Here is a 7,013-nt window from a genome sequence, read left to right as displayed (position 1 = left end):
ATCTGAAAGAAGGTTGTGATAGGAAAGGTGCTTTAAAATTTTTCTGTTAAGAATAGACTCGAAAACTTTTGAGACACAGGATGTTAAAGCAATTGGACGATAGTTAGAGTGCTGGGAATGGTCACTCTTCTTTGGGACTGGCTGAATGAGAGGAAACTTCCAGCAAGAAGGAAAGATACAAGTTGAAAGACAAAGACAAAAGAGTTTACCTGGGCAGGGTGTAGGCACAGAAGCACAGTTCTTGAGAAGAACTGGAGGGAATTCATCAGGCCCATATGCCTTGTTAGTATTGAGGCCAGTGATGGCAGAATATACATAAGCTGAAGAAATTTTAATGTCAGCCATGAGGAAGTCGGAGGGAGGGAGGGAGGGAGGAACAGCACCAGAATCATCTCAGGTAGAATTGGAGGAGAAAGTCTGAGCAAAGAGATCTGCTTTATCAGTAGAAGAAATAGCTTCAGAGCCATCAGAGTAGAAAAGAGGAGAGAAGGATGATGAGATAAAGCTGGTAGAAAGATTTTTGGCAAGGTGCCAGAAGGAGTGGGAAGAATTTGAGTTGGAGATATGAGAGCATTTAGTACAGATGAAATTATTTTTAGCAGAGCTAACAGACTTTGAATGATTCCGGGCAGAAACATAAAAAAGAAGTGATTCATGGGTGGGTTAGCTCTGGTACCTTTTATGTGTTGCGGACAGCATTAGAACAAGCATGATTAAACCAAGGCTTTCTTGCCTTAGTCTAAGGATATGAGAAAGGAATGTATGCTTCCATGCCCGACAGTATAACCTCCATAATGCAGAAGGCACACTCAGATGGTTCCCGGCCACGGAAGCAATAATCATTCCTGAGAACATCAAAGAAGTACTGCTTGAGGGCCTCCCAATCTGCAGCTCCAAAGTGCCACAGTCGACATTTCTTTGAAGGGTCCGCAGGCTGTACCAGAGCAATAGGACAGGTGAAGATACTAAGGTTGTGATCAGAGGAGCCCAAAGGAGAGGAAAGGTTAACAGCATAAGCAGGAGGATTAGTTGTAAGGAGAAGGTCACGTATGTTGGAACTCTCTCCAAGGCAGTCAGAGATATGGGTACGGTGCTGTACAAGCTGCTCCAGGTCAATAAGGATAGAAAAGATGTAGGCTTGTTCACCAGCTGGATCAGTGAAAGGAAAGGAGAGCCAAAGGTGAATGTGAGCATTGAACTCTCCTAGAATGGAGATTTCAGAGAAAGGAGAAATGGATAGAATGTGTTCCATTGTAGAAATAAGATAGTCAAAGAATTTTTGATAGTCAGTAGAATTAGGGGATAAGTAAACAGCACAGATATATTTAGTTAGAGAATGACAGGAGAGCCGAAGCCAGAGAGGAGAGAATTCAGAATAATCAAGTTCAGGAACACGAGAACAAGATAAGTCGTTGTGTACATATACATAACAGCCACCTTCAGCTTTGAAATGAGTATAGAGAAAGTAGGAGGGTACAGAAAAGCGTTTGCTGTCAGTTGCTGGAGACAGCTAAGTCTCGGTAAGGAAGAGAAGGTGAGGTTTAGAGGAGGAGAGGTGATATTCAACATAGTGAAAGTTAGAGGAAAGGCTGCAAGTGTTGCAGAAATGAAGAAGTGAGTTAGACAGTGGTTCCAAGCAGCTCTTTGAGTCGTCACCGGGAGAGGAGCGGATGGTGGGGGCATTTATAGTCCCCCCCCCCAAGGACTCCGAGGCATCATTAATATGTGCCATTTTAATTTTTTTAATTTTGAAAAGAAAGAGTAGTGAGAACTATGTGCTTATTAATTATAATTTCAAATACTTTACCAATAGAAGATATGACAGCTATTGATCTGTAATCAGAGGGGTCAGAGGAACTTCCTTTCTTTGGAATTGGGTGGATATTGGCTTCTTTCCATGAATTAGGGAATGAAGAAGTACGTATGCATGATCTGAATAATTTAGCTAGAACAGAGGCCAGTTCTGGGGAACACTTTTTCAAAGCAATTAGAGGAATTCCATTTGGGCCTGGAGATTTTTTGGTTGGTAAATTGTCTGGGATGGATTTTACGTATCTTGTCTGTATTTTAAGTGGAACAAATTCGGGAGAGTCAAGTTCTAGGATGTTCTGGTTGACTTCCTATATGACAGAATTTCTGGCAAATGTACTGGCAAAGATATTTGCTTTCCCAAGCGGGTCACTTGTAATGTTGCCATCTGAAGATTTTAGGGGGGGGATGGATAATGACTTATTAACGTTGTTATTGAAAGACTTGAGAGTTGACCAGGATATTCTATTGTCATTAGGGTTGTTAAGTAGTTTTGATGCTTGATTCTGAAAGTTTGATTTAGTGAGATTTATTACAGCTTTTGCATGGTTTCTAGCAATTTTATATTGACAGAGTGATTCAGATGTTTTTTATTTTAAGTAAGAGTTATATGCTAATGACTTTTGGGCTTTTGCTCTGGCACAGTTACTATCAAACCATTTTAGAGCGTTTTTTTTTTTTTTGTGTGTGTGTGTGTGTGAACTGTTGACTTGGTATGAATAAGTCCATACCAGGTAGTATTAAGTTATTAATGTGGATCTGGGTAGAACTGACATCACTAGAGAAGAAAGACTGCCATGGAATGTCAGCAAGATAATTTCTAACTCCATCCCAGTTTGCCCTATCAACGTGCCATCTGGTCACCGGGACAGATTCAGAACAGGGAGGTTTGGGACTCTAAATAATGAGGCTTTGATGAGATTATGGTCAGAGGATCTAAGTGGTGACAGTACTTCAATTCCGTATTGATCTGGATTATTTGTCAGGAATAGATCCAAGAGATGGGCATTATGGTTAGGATTATCTGGTATTCTGGTTGGTTGCTTTACCAATTGTGTGAGAACCCATGGATTGTGAGCCACAGCTCAGGCTGGGTGGCATCGCATTGCGAGCCACACCTCAGGCTGTGCTGGCAGTGCATCATCGCTAACTACTCCGCCCCTACGCTTAGTTATGCATGACGCTAGCCAAGATGAGAGAGAGAGATTTTTTTATTTTCACTAGATGATGCTCTGGATGTTTATCTTCAAGTTTATGATAAACAAAAACATTTTTATTTTTCATTTTTTCACTACTTCCCTACGTAAACTTATGCATGGCCTTACGCAAAGACGGAGAGAGAGAGATTATTTTTTTTTTCCCACCAGATGATGCCCTGAATGTTTCTCTTCAAGTTTATGATAAACAGAAACTAAAAAAACTTTTTTTCTTCTTTTTTTGTGCACCACAAAGTGGGATAAAAAAAAAAAAAAGATAATTGTGCAATCCATGGTTAAACGATTCAGCAAACAGCTCCCACTCTAGACCAACATCGTCAGTCTGGGCAGAATGCAATAACCATTCTACATTATGTACGTTAAAATCACCCAAAATGGTAATCTTGGTGCTAAAGGCAAGGTTAAGGATACTCAACTGTGTGGATATGGTGTCAAATACACTGGGTACTGAAGAAGCATTGGGAGAGCGATAGACTACACCGATATATTTGGTAATATTTAGATAATTTAGTTTATACAGTGAGTAATCAAAATTAGCTAATGTGAAGTTTAAAACAGTGTCAACTGCATATTAAGATTTGATATAACAACAGGTGCCACCCTTGTTACGGATGTTTGTGAAGAGATGGTAACCAGGAAAACAAAGTGGGGATATTTCGGTAGAGGGAGAGACTTATGGTTCTGTAAGGATTAGGGGCAGAGGGGATATGGACTGAAAGAAAAAATGAACTGAATTTAGATTGGAGCTGAGACATCGGATATTGGTGAAGAATAAGGCTGCATCTGCACTTCCCCACTGATGAGCATAACTGGAAATTGCAACAGTCACTGCCGGCACAAACTCCTGTATCTTACGCGATCCATTCATCAATCCTGGGGTAGAATCAGAAGTAGAGCTATTATAAAAGTACTGGATGCTGGAGCTTCAGCCTCCATATGCTGATGTTCTTGGTATGGTGTACTTTACTGAAGATATTGATTTCTGGCTTTAAAAAAATGATGCCTATGTCAGCAGCAAAATGCAAAGTCATGCATTATATAGTTTGCTCTATAGATGCGATGTGAAAAATATTCGTGAAATTACCTTTTAGTAAGTTAGGTTCGGCTTACTCAGGCTATGTATAAGAATAAGTGCTTGAGCGACAGGAGTACCCAGTTACTGTAACATCCCTCATCCCTCCGTCCACCGAAAGGAGGATAGAGGACTGCATGAAAAGGACAGTTTCAATCTACAGTTCAAAGGCATCTGAGGCCACAAGAACAATAATTGCACTTGTATGGTTAAGGGGACGTCATTGGGAGTGATGTCATCCATAAACTACCCAAGAAAATTGTTACGATGACTTGTATATAACAAGAGGAAGGCATCACCTTGTATGTTACCTCAGAGCAATGTCAAAAGAGTGTATCCATCTGGTATTTTGCCACTTAAGAGATATCAGCAAGAGCACTCTCCTACATAAATTCCTACAGAAAAAATGTTACGGTATGAAGGTTCATGTTATCAAGAATGCAGCTGTGTGTGTCACCTTAGAGTAGTGTCGAAAGAGTGTATCCATCTGGTAATTTGTCGCCAGGTAGTACACTTGTATGGCTAGCGAGACGTTGGTAAGAGTGGCGTCGTCCCGGTACATGTAGTCCAGAAGCCAGGTGAAGGGGGCAGGGGGGTCCTCAGGCAGGCTCAATGTGTCCCTCTTAGCCAGTGGGCTGTACAGCACTGCCTCGAACACTGGCGAGGTCATGGCCAGGACCAGACGGTAGGCCTGACAGGTGAAAAACTGTGGTCGGTACAACAGTCAGTCAAAGGCCAAAGTCACAAGGAAAGGGCAAAGTCCGAGGTCACAGAGCAAGGTCAACTCAATACTGATCTGATTTGAACCAAACTTGATGGAAAGATTAAGGGTTAGGCAAGACCGAAGGAATTTAATACTGAGAACAATCAAAGACCAAGGTTACCGACACGTGTGTGTGAACAAAAAACAGTTTTTATATAATTTGGATCAAACTTGGTAGATGAGCTGAGGATCGCTCAGTGGGTTGCCCTGTTGTTTTTAAGAACTTTTGGTCAAAGGTCAAGGTCAAATATATCAGTTTGCATCCAACGCAGATCAAGTTTTATAGGAGGGTTCAGGTGAAAAGAATAACAAAGGATAAAGAGATTCGATTTCCAGAACAGAAAATGTCAGTGGTCAAGGTCGCTGGGCAAAGTCAACTTAAACAGTTTAAATCTTTGAACCATACATGGGGGAAATGTTAACGATTAGGCAAGAATGAAGTAATTCAATTTTGAGAGTAATCTGTCTAAGGTCCGAGTCACAGAGCTAAGTCAAATTATTCGGCCCTTAGACCAGTTGCTGCTCTTTCTTCCTTTTCAATCCTTGTCTTCAACTCATGGAATAGTTCTGTTAGGTATGACCTTCCCTAAAACAAACAGCCTTGAAAAGACTGAAAGGTATGTTGCTTTTCCTTGTACTCCTTTTATAGCAACAACAATAATAATAATAGTAATCATCATCATCATCATCATCATCATAACTATAATGCTTATAATAATAACTAGAAAACACACAAAGAGCGCATACCTCCACCAATGCCGGATCCGGATTCGGATCCACCCCCAAACTTAATAATTTTCTTCTTGGCCAATGGCCCACTTTCCCACAAAATTTAATTGAAATTCACAGATAACTTAAATTGTGCGTGGAATATGCCACAAAAGGAAGAAAAATCTAGGCCAGATTGATGTGAAAAAGCTACAGTCATTGACCACTGAACGACAATTTGTGAGCGATAAACTACTTCTCTTGTTGAGGAAGATCCCTAGCACCTTTCCCTAACCAGTTTATTTTTGCATATAGTTCGTTATTAATTCCTTGTGTTATGTTTTACTTCCATATTGGTGTTAGAAAGACGTAGGCAACATACAATAGGAAGCGAAGTGTAAAATGGAAAATAAATCGCAATGGAAAAGGTGTTAGGGAGCTTCCGTAACTGTAGGAATACGTGCTTTGTACTTGAATCCTTATGTGCATGACCAGGTTAGGTAAGAGCACAAGGCGTCCATTACTTGGTTACATTGTTACTACGAGATGAGGTAAATTATGTCGTGGGGAGAGTTTGGCGTGCATCTCAGTGTAGTCACCTGTAAATAGCACCAAGTGAGTGGATAGTTCACCCCTCCACCTGTCTGTATGCAAGTTCCCTAATTCTGACTGCAGTATGACTCAGCTTCATGAATATAGTTAGCCTGCATACCACCTTACGGCCAGCATTACACGGTGGGGGGGGGGGAGGAACACATGCTTTAGGCCTACTCTCACTTTGGTTTTCGCAAATGACTGCCAGAGTTTAGGGTTTGTACAGTAAAAAAAAAAAAAAAAAATCTCAATTCCATCTGAAGAAAACTTACAACTGACGAAATACTGAGGAAAAACACTGTATCCATTAGCGCGTGTTTCAGATGGTTCGATATTTCCGCTATGTATTCGTCAAGCTTTGGAAAGATGCGTGTATCTCTGTACTTACATTTGCGACCTGTGATATATGAATGCTGCAGTGTCCTTGGCCTGTAGACTCCCTGGCTGTATTCTCGTCGGTAAAGGAAACTCCCAAGCACCTCTTCTTTAGCTATTTATTTTTGAAAATGGCTGGTTAATATAATTTTGTACGTTGTTTATGAAGATGATGGCGATGTTACGAAGATTTACATAACATGAGATAGAGCAGAATGGAATAATATGCAAACAAAATCGCTTAGCTGCTGCAACATGCTCACACCCTGCTTGTCCTGTATTCTTGCGAGCTTCCCTAACAATTAGCTCTGCTACATGATGTTGCCGTGGCAGTATCACTGGATGCCTTGCATCTTTAGTGAGTAGTGCTGTATGAAGGCAACCTCTTACTCTCAACAGGCTGTCATCATGCATATAGGGTTCTAAGCGGTAGACTGAATTACATGAAAGCACACGTCCTTGTCCTCTAAGAGCC

This window comes from Coenobita brevimanus, chromosome 77 (assembly GCF_032717465.1).
Source record: "Coenobita brevimanus isolate Jiangsu-jjx chromosome 77, ASM3271746v2, whole genome shotgun sequence".
In the NCBI taxonomy this organism is placed as follows: domain Eukaryota; kingdom Metazoa; phylum Arthropoda; class Malacostraca; order Decapoda; family Coenobitidae; genus Coenobita; species Coenobita brevimanus.
This window is presented reverse-complemented; position numbering follows the sequence as displayed.